Source organism: Tachyglossus aculeatus, chromosome 20 (genome assembly GCF_015852505.1).
Source record: "Tachyglossus aculeatus isolate mTacAcu1 chromosome 20, mTacAcu1.pri, whole genome shotgun sequence".
Classification (NCBI taxonomy): Eukaryota; Metazoa; Chordata; class Mammalia; order Monotremata; family Tachyglossidae; genus Tachyglossus; species Tachyglossus aculeatus.
This window is the reverse complement of record NC_052085.1, coordinates 9,676,020-9,688,991: the sequence shown is the minus strand read 5'-3', so window position 1 is coordinate 9,688,991 and position 12,972 is coordinate 9,676,020. Positions and strand designations below refer to the sequence as shown.

General features: G+C 41.6%; 1 protein-coding gene across 3 annotated transcripts in view; it reads left to right on the top strand.

The window, feature by feature from the left end:
• Window positions 1–12,972, top strand: part of FNDC3A (fibronectin type III domain containing 3A) — a 104,605-nt gene that overhangs the window by 38,298 nt on the left and 53,335 nt on the right. The gene's annotated exons all lie outside the window — the stretch shown is intronic.

The following is a 12,972-nucleotide window of genomic DNA, read 5'->3' as shown; positions in this document are numbered from 1 at the left end:
AACTTCATCCTCCTGATCATTTATGGAGAGGTTGGAAAATACTCAGCTTAAACCTGGGTCCTCAGTAAGTGAAGTTTGTGCGTATCCCAGAAGCAACAACCTTGGTTCCAGACCCAGGTTTTTGGACAGAAACCTGTACTAGTTCTTTTTTGGACAGAAACGTGTACTAGTTCTTAAGTTATTGATAGCTTCTCCAGAGAGGTAGACAAAAAGAAAGTTTCAGTGCCAGTTCTTTGGTGTATTCAGCATAGCTTTGAACAGCTGCAGTTGATCATGAGGTGGCATTAACTAGTTTGGCATTCTTTGACAAGAATGTCAAGTGTTGTTTGAAACTATCAGGGAGGACGCAGTAAGTGGCTTTGGAAATGTTTAGCCAACTGGAGGTCCCTTTACAGAGGTTTACGGAGCTTTATTTTGTCACTTGTCCTGTTGAACATGGGGGCACACATTTTGGGCCACACAATTATCACTAAACCAAAATTACTGAGCTTTGTATCTAATATATTGATGATAACAGAATGGGCTTAGGTAAAAAAAACTCGCTGAAGGCACATCTTTCTTTTCCCGTCATAATATTACATTTCTTTTACATCCAGTTCCTCTCCTTACTTTCTGTTCCCATAGCCAGAGCCCTCGAGCAGGCCTTGTTCATCAGTCTCCCATATTACTGTAATATCCTTCCTGCTGGCCTCCCCACCCATTTCCTCTTTTTCTCCTAAAAGCCGACTTAAATCTAGCTGCCAAAACTCTTTTCCTCAAGCAGTGCTGCTACGCCCTTAATATCTTGATTCTTTTGAGATAGAATCAAACCTTGGGATCTGGCGTCATTATCCTCCACCATCTGGCATGTTTTCATCTCCCACTGCATCAAGCCTTCACTCAAGTCACCTACTCACTGTCCCTTCCTTAAATATTCCCCACTAGTTCCTGGTGGATAAGGATCATGTTTACCAGCTCTACTGTACTCTCCCAAGCAGTTAGTACAGTGCATTGCACACTGTAAGTGCCCACTAAATAACCTTTATTATTATTATTATTACTAAGATTATTAGTCTTTACATAGACCTTTCCACTTATTTGGAAAAGTGTCCCTTTAGGCTCTTGCACTGAACACTGCCCTTTTGGCTCTCACTGTCTCCATGAAGACTTTCAAGGTTGGAGAGAAATCAGATTGGCACTCATTAATCTCCACAAAACACAGTCACGCTTCTATGCAGAAGCAGCATCAGCAGCAGCATGGCTTAGTGGACAGAGCCCCGGCCCGGGAGTCAGAAGGCCATGGGTTCTAATCCCGACTCCACCTCTTGTCTGCTGTATGACCTTGGGCAAGTCACTTCACTTCTCTGGGCCTCAGTTCCCTCATCTGTAAAATGGGGATTGACACTGTGAGCCCCATGTGGGACAGGGACTGTGTCCAGCTCAATTTGCATGTACCCACCCCAGCACTTAATACAGTGCCTGGCAAAAGCCCCCTTTTTCCTCTCCTCCTCCTCATCACCCCCCAGCCCTTCCTCTTCCCCCTCCCCACAGCGCTTGTATATATTTGTACAGATTTGTTACTCTATTTTACTTGTACATATTTACTATTCTATTTATTTTGTCAGTGATGTGCATATAGCTATAATTCTATTTGTTCTGACAATTTTGACACCTGTCTACATGTTGTCTGTCTCCCCCTTCTAGACTGTGAGCCTGTTGTTGGGTAGGGACCGTCTCTATGTGTTGCCAACTTTGTACTTCCCAAGTGCTTAGTATAGTAGTCTGCACACAGTAAGTGCTCAATAAATACGAATGAATGAAAGAAGGAAGGAACAAATACCGTTATTAGTAGTATTATTATTCCTTGTCAAGCAGGGAACAGCACCTTAAATATTTTTTGTTGAAGATGCAGTTCTCGTTTTCATGCCTTATTTGTACTCCCAGTCTTTCTGCACCCGTATATATTTAAATGTAGCTTCATAGATCTATGTATTGGGTTAGATTTATTATTGTTCCTGTCATCTTTAGCTTGAAAAGCCCAAATCTTCCCACTGCATAAACCTCCATAGTGTTTAACATCTCAACATAGTGCTATGCAGATGCAGTCGTAAGAGCTAGCAGCAGGTGTATCTTTGTGAAGGTCAAAGTCATATTCAGCCCATTGAGTCCATTCAATCCAGTGTGTAAGCTTCATGGTTTCAATCCTGATTCTTAGAGCAGACATTGTGATTTTTTTTTTTTTAAGGGGTGGGAACATCAGGAGGAAAGTTTGTGATAATCTGGGAGTGAATATGGGGAAGTGGATGGTGAGCAAGCTGGCCCTGTCTGCAGTGCCAAAGCTATGGTCTGTGTCATTCTCCCATGCCATTGCTCACAATTCCAGGCCCCTCTGCCACATAGTGTCCCTGACATACTAGCAGATGGAGTGGGATATGGGGAATTGTGGATGACAAAGGGGACCTTAAAATGGTGATGTAGGAAGGAGTAAGTTATACACACAACCCCAGAACACTGACTGATGACACTCCTGGAACCTGTGGTCCTAGATGCAGTGGAGTCTAGGAGGAGTCAGGAAAACTAAATGTATTTTCAGAAATGCCATCAATCTGCTGTGTAGACTTGGGCAAATAACTTAATATCTCTACTTCTCTTTTCCATGATCTTTCTTCTACTTACTAGGGATATCTCATTCTCTCCTGTCCCGCCGTCGACCCCCGGCCCACGTCCTCCCCCTGGCCTGGAATGCTCTCGCTCCGCACATCCGTCAAGCTAGCTCTCTTCCTCCCTTCAAAGCCCTACTGAGAGCTCACCTCCTCCAGGAGGCCTTCCCAGACTGAGCCCCCTTTTTCCTCTCCTCCTCCCCATCCCCCTGCCCTACCTCCTTCCCCTCCCCACAGCACCTGTGTATGTTTGTACAGATTTATCACTCTATTTATTTTACTTGTACATATCTATTATTCTATTTATTCTGTTAATGATGTGCATCTAGCTTTATTTCTGTTTATTCTGATGACTTGACACCCATCCACATGTTTTGTTGTCTGTCTCCCCCTTCTAGACTGTGAGCCCATTGTTGGGTAGGGACTGTCTCTACATGTTGCCAACTTGTACTTCTCAAGCACTTAGTACAGTGCTCTGCACACAGTAAGTGCTCAATAAATACGATTGAATGAATGAATGAATCTAGAGTTTGTACCTCGATAGAAGAAATGTGCTAAGAAATGTGCTGGGAGTTAGTTTCCCTCAGCAAAAATAAACCTGAACACCATCTTAGATAAGGGGCATTACTGCAGCTGCTTCTCCTTGTCAGGGTGAAAATGCTAGTGAAAGAAATGGAAATTTCAAGAGACAGTAGCTACCAGATTTTAAATCCATGTTTTGGGAAGCCTAGGTGCACAGGTGTTAGGGTTTCCAGGCTTTATGATAGCTTAGGGAGTATTTGGAACCGCCAGGGACATTGAACTTTGGGCTAGACAAGTAGGAGCCAGACTGGAACTGGAATGAAGAGTAATTGATGATGGGGACCCTGGTTTGCAGTGATGGTTGGTGGCAGGAGAGGGTGTTAGAGATTATTTCTACATGTTGCAGGAGGAGGGAAGGAATTGTTGCATGACATCAGCAAAAAATGGGCTTAAATAAAACTTCTACTTTCTGCATTTCAGAATTCCCTTTTCTTTTTAGAGTTCCCTTCTCCTCCCAAAGCTACCAAGTGTACAGTGATTTTTTTAGTTACTGACTTCTAAAGCTTTGAAGAAAAAAAATTTAGGTTACATATTCGTAATAATCCTGAATTTTTTTTTTAAAAGTGATGCTTTGGATGGCCAGACTGACTTTCTTTCTCTTCCAAAAGGTTAATAGTTTTTGATAATAGACTAATAATTGAATCTGAAATAAATGTTATGATGTAGCTCTTGTTTTTTTTAACTTTGAACAAAGGTGATTCAAATTCATTTTATTCCCCTTGCTCATCTAATTCAGAGGCATTTCAGAAGCTGTAATTTTTTGAGAATTAAACAGGATATGACTTTTGAGGACTTTTAGCAACTTCACCTTGTGACTGCATACAAATGGGTAGCTTTTACTATGGTATCTTACAGTATAAAATTACTGAAGGACAGTCATGTAGCAAATTATATTGAAGTTCAAGTGACATGTTCACTTTTCATGTCCATTGCATGGTTCAGTACAAATTCTCCATGTTCTATTACAGCTCCTTTGAGAAACCCCTAAATTTGTTGAAAGAAGTAACTTTGGTTTCTCTCCATTTCTGTCTTTCTCTGAGATTATAAATCTCCCCTATGATAGCTCCCAGCACATTCAGACATAAAGAGGTTACATTTTCTCTGGCTGCTTTTTTACTCTGAAAATGGAAAATGGTCTCCCCAATCCGTGCTAGTGGTTTGGAGGGGAAACCCTTTTCCATCGTGTTCAGATAATTTCCTGCCTGAATAAATGTTCTCTCTCCCCTCCATCCTACTCTAGGCAGGGGCGAAAGAAAGGACAGAAGAAGGAAAGGAGCTGGTGGTTGAGAATCCAGGCACTTAGTGGGCACATTCAGCTGAGGGTCTCTAGAGTCTATAAGATTTGATCAGCCTAACAAGGAGAGAATTATTAAGAATTATTATTAAGATGGAGAGTAGATGGGCAAGATGGAGGCCAAACCAGTTGAAGTAGCTATTCCACTTGCAGTCCTGAGTGGCTGTTGGGTAAGGAATGGCTGTCTTCCCAAGCTGGGTGAACAGACATCTAGAGAGCTTGAAAGCCAAGGATAGATAGTGAAGCAGAACATTATCTTGTGTATTCATACATATGCACAATACAGTATCCAAGAAAACATACAAGTTCAAGGAGGAATTCATTATAAGGGATTGGAAAGCAACCCTTTAATTCCCACTAAAACAGTAGTTCGTAAATGCCAATTTTGCTAAAAGCGAGCTCCTTTTAGGGATATACTGTCAGCATTAGAGAAGGACCTTTGTACTTTAAATGGCCTCCCTTGAAGGAAGGTTTTCCTCAGTGGTCTTCCAATAACAGCATATTGTAACGGATTAGCATTTAATTGTCTTAACATTAAGAAGAATGATAGAAAATCATTGTAGAAAGGAGAGTTCTAAGCTTGTGGGGGAAAGAAGGTTGAGCTTCGGCATGCCTTCAGAGTGAGAACCAGTCTGATACAATTTTGCACCATCATGACACTTTTCCCTTTCACTAATCTCAGGTATGCTGAGGTACTTTCTTATAAAGTGATAGAAGAGGAAAAAGAAAACCAAGACTTCGTACTACCCACTAATTACGATAAGAATGCTCCCCTCCAGGAAAAATTAAATCTGAAAATTGAGGGTAGGTTTAAATTGATGCTAAGAATGATGCTTGAAATCAAGGCATAAATCATGTAGTAAACCTTATTTTAAAAAGTATTTCATTCAAAATTTGGGAGAATCACTAAATATATATTTCCTAACGAATGTGATGAGCAGTTTTGAAGTATTACTGTTTTAAGCCACCAAGTTAGAACTTAACACAGAAGCTGTTGACCTGCTTGCAGCTTTTGCTTAAACTCAAAATACTGAAACTAAACCATGTGGCTCTAGTTAGAATTTTCTCAGCGTTCAAAGCACTGATGGTCATTTTAAAACTGTCAGGTATTTAACATGCAAGTCAGTTACAAAATAGTTATTTACGAGCTAATGAATGGAAATAAAGATCAGTACCATGGTCAATCTAAGATGAAAACAAAATGTAGGACTGGAATTGTACTTTTTGCAGTAAAAATAAGAAATCTGATTGTCCTTATGGACTGATGATAGTGTAGCACTCTGAGGTTGATCATCCATATCTGTTCTTCAGCGTTAGGATACACACTCTCAAATATTAGCAATATACTTAAGTCAGGGTCTCCAAGTCACTGATGTAGTATTTCTGTTTTATGGAATGCAACAGAAAAAATTCCGAATCATTCCCATTGGGTCGATCTCAGTGGTGGAAAATAGCCTGGTTTTTCATGAGCAATTGGCACCTTTTTTTTATATTAGCACTTATAACTGAGCAGTGTAATTGCAAAGTGGTAGGCAGTTGGCTTCAAGCTTCAAACTTCTTTCTGGTTTGAATACCTAAACCTCTCTCTTTTAGCCTTTCCTCTTAAATTACTCACTCTCTAGCTTGTGCAGTCATCACAACCAGCTGGTCAAAAGCTTGTTTTTGTTTTTGGTGTAGGAGTCTCTTAGTAGTTGGCATGACATCAGTCTCCAGAGGGGGAAAGATTTTCAATCTGAATTGACACAATGAAAATTTCAGATGTTTGTTTGAGTGTTAGCGTATTTGCTGCGTGATGTGTTCTTTTGGCAGAATGTGCTGCTTGAAATATCCTCTGTTTTACTGAAGTCCCGGCATTGAGAAGTTTCTCTCGGCATTCTTCAGACTACATTAGAGAAGCAGCATTGCCCGGTGGATAGAACATGGGCGAGGAAGTCAGAAGGACCTGGGTTCTGATCTCTGCTTTGCCACCTATCTGCTGTCTGACCTTGGACAAGTCACTTCACTTCTCTGTGCCTCGGCTACCTCCTCTGTGAGCCCCACGTGGTATAGGGACCGTGTCCAACCCGATTTACTTGTATCTGCTTCAGTGCTTAGAACAGTGCCTAGCACATAATAAGCACTTAACAGATACCACTGTTATTATTATTATCCACAGGAACCATTTACTCCAATTATTTCTTTACAGGTAGGAAAACTTGATGTTTGTCTCCAGTCCCTTCTCACTTACAGTCTTAGATTTTTGAGCCCCCTAAGGGACAGGGTCCATTTATCTTTCATACCCGTGTATGCTCTCCCATCACTTGGTACAGTGCTCTGTACACAGTAAGAGCTTAATGAGTACAATTACTACTATTGTTTACAAGTAATATTCAAAATTAAAGGTAGTGAAATTCTGTAATCCTGAAAATTAAATGGAAAACTAGCTTATGATCATGCCAGTATCTTGGAAATCTAGAGCATCTTGGATCTGAAGAACTCAAGTTTGTTTTTTTTTTGTATGTTCTTTTGTGCTAACATTTCCATAAGATAAAGAGGAATGGATGTTTTTAACCCTATAGAGAAACTGTGGTAACAAGAAGTGACATCACATCAGCAGTCACTGTCAGATTTAGGAGTAGAATTCAGGTCTCCCGATTAGCTGCTATGCATTAGTTCTTCTCCTTGTGGTCATGGTTGTGTCCAAATTCAAGCACCATGGCTGCTTTCCAAAACACTGAACTGTGGGAGTGATTTTTCCCAGCATCTTTGATGCCATGATAGTGGGTGGAGGAGCAGTTAGCTCCAGGGAATTATCACTAAATGGGCAAGGTTGTTATTAGCCTCACTGTACCGCATTTAGGGGTAGGCAGCCATAGCTGGCTGGCTGACTGCCCACCCTGTCCTTAGAGTGGAAAAGGGACAATGGGGGAGCTGAGCTATTGGCTCCACCTCGTGCCTCCTGCCACAGCAGTTGGCACTGCCTGTCCGGTCTTCACCAGGATCCAGAGGAGGAGGATCCAGAGCAAGACCCTCACATCCTCTCTGTCCTCGTGGGACAGGGTGGGGATTCCATAGGGGATGGATGAAGTGGGGGAGTTGATGGTCATTGCAATGTCCTGTCCCCCACGGGGCCCAGATGGTTTCTCTGCTGCTGCTTGCTAAGAAGTAACTTCTGTTTTTAGCCCGTTGTTAGAAATATTCGCTAGGTCTGCCTTCTAAACTGAATGATTTTGAACACCTGCAAGAGAAGTTATTCCTAGGGTTTTTTTTTTTGTATTTGTTAAATAAGTATTAGAGATGGTGGGAATAGTCTTTTTCTCTCTCATCGGTAACAAAAATATATTTCAAGTAGTTTATGTGACATTTTCTAGACTTCTAGACATCTTCTAGACTGTGAGCCCACTGTTGGGTAGGGACCATCTCTGTATGTTGCCAACTTGTACTTCCCAAGCGCTTAGTACAGTGCTCTGCACACAGTAAGTGCTCAATAAATGCGATTGACATTTTGCCTTCAAGATTTTTTTGGAAAAGCAAAACTGAACCAGATCGTTCAAGGGTTCAAGAGGTCATAACACTTCCCTCCTCCCCCCCGGGCTTCCTTTGTTGATCATTGGAGTTATCAAACAGTGTACAAAAAGCAGGCTGTCCCTGTTACATGAGGATGGGAAACAACTTCCCATGATTTTTTAAAAAAATATTGTTTGGAACTGCACATCTGGTGTTCTTACTCTGTAATTATTTTTAATCATATTTTTGGTTCATGAAAGTACAAATATGCTTGTACTGTGAAAGGAAGCAAATTGCACAACACTTCCACTGTTATGGCAATATTTTACAAGTAGTTGTGATTAATAGGTTAACATTCAAAACTATAGATTTCTATGAAGCTTTAGTACTTTTGACTAATTTGTAAATATCGTGATTGATCCTTTGCAGCAACAGGAGAGAAGAATGCTTAAGTGCATGGTATGTGAAAAGCCATGTGGCCTAGTGGAATGAGCATGGGCCAGGCCCTCAGAGGACCTGGATTGTAATCTCTGCTCCACCACTTGCCAGCTCTGCAATCTTGGGCGGGACACTTAACTTCTTTGTGCCTCAGTTTCATCATTGGTAAAATGGGGATGCAGTACCTCTTCTCCCACCTAACTTATGTGAGTCCCGAGAGGGAAAGGGATTGTCTGACCTGCTTATTTTGTGTCTACCCTGGCACCTAATACAGTGTTTGGCCCACAGTAAGTGCTGGACAAGTATTATTATTATTATTATTGTCATCCTCATCATCATTAAGCTCAAGGAAGATTGGTGAGTAGTAGAGATCACTGCCTCCTGATGGTATTAGCAAATAAGAGGGATCATCTATCTGCCAGTTGTCACAGCAGCACCACTATTAGGGTTGCCCATTTCTTGCTGTCAGTCCCTATTGGAAAGCAATGCAGCTATCCCAGGAGTTAACTTATCTCAGGCAGAGTTGGTGGCAGCTGCCGGCACATGTTATCACATTTGTGCCAGTCCTAAAAGAGCAAAATGTATCATCATGGGGGTCGATGGGAGTGAGGGAGGACATGTTTTCTACCCATTGTTAAATGCCTCCAATTTAGGCTTGTAGCTTAGTTTCAGTGTGTATAAGAATCTATTGTAAGTTATGGCTATTTTATGGAACAGCTAGAACCCATGAACAAATATATTTGATGTAATTCTGAGTGGTAGACAGGGCTTGGGGAAGGAAGACCAAAACACTTAATCTTAGAATATTTATTTTCAGAAAAGAGAAGTATAATAAAATCCAGTCCTTAGAAAGGAGGAAGCTGACTGCAGTAGGCAAAAAATCATTCAGGAAATCCAGACGTTATCATATGATTCTTAATATGTGTTTTTCTAGGGATTTTGAAGAGAACACTGTTATGAAATAAGGGAACATTCTCACAACAATGCATGATTGTGGTCAGAATTGCTTGTGCACATGTGTATTGCTTAAGGTCGAATTTGTCAGAAAAATAACCCTATGTTTGTAGGAGAATTGACTGTATCCTAATAAAGGCCAGGAAAATTTGATCAAAATATAAATTCATAGGATGTTCACATACCAAGACTGGATGGCATCCACCTGAGAGTTCTGAAGGAATCTCAGAGGGAGAGGTGTGGAACTCCTGGGGAGAATATGTAACCTGCCCTTATTAACAGGACTGTACTGGATGACCTAACAGCTGGCCAAAGTAACTCAGCTAAGAAAGTAGTTTTAAAGTTGATCCCAAGAGGTGACACTCACACCTATACCTGACAAACTGTTAGAATCTAACATCGAGCTCAGGAACAGTGAGCACTTGGTAAACTACAGCCTATTTCAGAAAACAATATGGTAAAAAAAAAAACAAAACTGAGGGGGAAAAACTAGGCCTTTATGTTTTCTCCATAAACTTTATGGTCGACATCCAGGCAGAGTTCGTACTTGTGAGGCAGAGACAGAACAGCCAGAGACAGGATACTGAGCTGGGCTGAATGTTCTAACGTAGTAACAGAGGCATTCAGGAGGGTCATGCAGATCATAAAGTGCATGACCAACCAGAGTCCTAAAAATGTGGCAATACTCCAAAACAAAATTTCAACATATATTCATTCATTGTGTTATAGATCGAGTCAGCAGAATCTTGAAGTTTAATCTCAGGTCACACTTTCTGAGCTGAGCAGGTCTTTCTCATGCTTTTGGGATTTTTTTTTCCCCCCTTGAAATTAAAACTGTCTTAGAAAAATCGCTTGTCATGCTGGGATAAAATAGGTTAGAGTGTGTCCAGCAACGGGATAGATGGGGAGGGTGTTGATAATCTGAGGGCAGGGGGAGTCTGGCATCCTGCAGTCTACTGGCTGCTGTAAAACTGCTGGGAAGGGCTGAAGGGTGTTAGTAATAGAGAGGATAAGTAAGCCTTATTAAAAGCACATCTCCAGCAGGCTTTCCCCAACTAGGCCCTAATCTCCTCTTCTCCCACTCCCTTCTGTGTCGCCTTTGCACTTGGATTTGCACCCTTTTTCACCCCTCCCTTAGCCTCACAGCACTTATATACGTATCCGTGATTTATTTACATTAAGGTCTGTATCCCCTTCTATACTGTCAGCTCATTTTGGACAGGGAATGTGTCTACCAACTCTGTTATTTTGTACTCTCCCAAGCACTTACTACAGTGCTCTGCATACAGTAAGTGCTTAATAAATACCGTTGGTTGATTGAAATTAGGGAATGGACAACAATAGAAATGCTGGCTGTTGTTCCTGGGATCCTTTTTTTTGTTCCGTACTAATTTGTACTACTGGGATAGTCCCTGGTATAGATTATATTTGTTGCAGGAAGTCATGACGTGGACTAGCGTGATGATTTGATGCTTTCCACGATCCCTTATTTAAAAAATAAATTGTGTTTTAGTGCTTATTATTTACCAGGCATGTACTAAGTGCTGGGGTGATTACAAGCAGAGCAGGTTGGACACAGTCCCTGTCCCATGTGGGGCTCACAGTCTCAATCCCCATTTTACAGATTAGGTAACTGAGGCCCAGTGAAGTGACTTGCCCAAGGTCACACAGCAGACAAGTGCCAGAGTCAGGATTAGAACACATGACCCTCTGACTCCCAGGCTTGTGCTCTATTCATTGTGCCATCCTGCTTCTCATAAAATCCCCATGCCCACCGACCAGCAACAGCAGTTTTTATATTTTGTGTTCATGAATCACTTGTGCCCACAGAGGGTTCCTGGGATGCCACATCTCATTTCTTCCAACTGTACTTTCAGAGAAAGAACTATCCATCTCTGCAAATGGAAAGGAATCTGCCTGCCCTGAATATTTCAGGCTAATTACTTGTCAGTCTCTTCATCAGTTTTCATTCTCTTACCTCCTCTGACCTCCCACCCCTCCCAAACTTTTTCTCATTTTAGTTTCAGGCCTTTGAACTGAATGCTACACAATGTATCTTCTTGCCCAAGTGACTATTACACAGTGTATCTTCTTGCCCTCAAGGCAAGGGATTATTTCAGGAAAGACAAGCAATTACAAATTAAGTTGCACGAACTTCAGGAAACTCTGATTTCTCTTCACCTCTAGCAGAAGAACTTAAAAACAAAAATTGGGGTGGTTGTAAGTGCCAAAGTCATCTCTGTAGATTCTTTTATTGATGTATTTAATGCTGATCTTAATATTATTGGAACATTTACCCAGATGTAACAATTCGGGAATGACATGTCGGATCATATCTGTTTTTTGTTAGTTTAAAGACTAAATTATTGAAGGGAAATAGCATTTGATCTTTTGAATTAGCGATAGGTGGCCCAAACTGATTTTCGTGGTTAGGTTGGGGTGGTGTTTACGGGGAATTTGATGTGCTGCATGGCTGAGCTTTAGAGATTTCTGGCAGATCCAGGCCAGCCAGATGCCCTGGCTACTGACGACTTGTTGCTGAGAGCAAGGAGGAGAAAGCAGCGAGATATGAGACTTTAAACAAAGTGGACACCAATGCCACCTTCTGGTGTACCTGCTAGGGTTTACCAATTCCTGGTTTAGTTTTTGTTTAGTGTTTAATGTGAACTGTTGTAAAAAGAACTTGAAGCCTCCTCTACACAGAAGATACTTAGTAAGCATTCAAAATGAACTCGGGGCCGTACAGCGGAACCTTCAGATTTTCCTACTGAATAGTTTAAATAGCCCTTTAAAATAACGTGGGCAGCGGGAAGAGAAAAAGGGCAGCCACCTCATTTCCTGCTCTTGTTTTCGGACTGTCAGAAGCAGCAGCAGGAGATGTCTGTTCTAAGTTGGGTTGGTAAATGTTTTGGGCAGCAACTATGAATTTCTCAGCCCTGTTCCACGTGGATCCCTGCAGTAATGATAGGGTTTTTTATTACCCACTGGAACCTTGAGCCTCTGGTGGGGCTACCTGTGCTCTTTACCTGTCCTTAGGGAGTACCACATAAAGCCTTTGGGGAGGCCTAAGAAAGTTCTCTGTTCAACCTGCCCAGTTATACCAAGAAAGTATATGTACATAGTCTAGCTCAACATCTAGTATTTCCAACTCTCTGCCAAAGTTCTTAAGGTAGTTGAAAAGCCAAAAAAATACAACCTAAAGTCTCACGACTTCAGGCATCCGTCAAGAGGTGCATTCTTCCACTGCCGGTCTGAGAGAAACATCTGATCAGTCCTCTTTTTGGTCCACTGAGCCCATTCATTCAACCCTCCTCTAAGACAGGAGGGTTGTCCTTAACTGCCTCCAGACCAGCACCCTTTCACCTCAGTTGGAAAGCCAAAGCAGTCGAAAATAATTTTGACGATTCAGGTGACAAGTACCCTGGACCCTAGGCCAATTACAGAGGCTCAGCTAGCAGCTGGACAGGAAGTTAACTCAAAGCTCAGCATTCATCAGGCATGTACATGGGGTCCACAACTCTACACATACTTTCTCAGCACCCAAAACATTCACTTTGATCTTTACATTCCTCTTTTGAT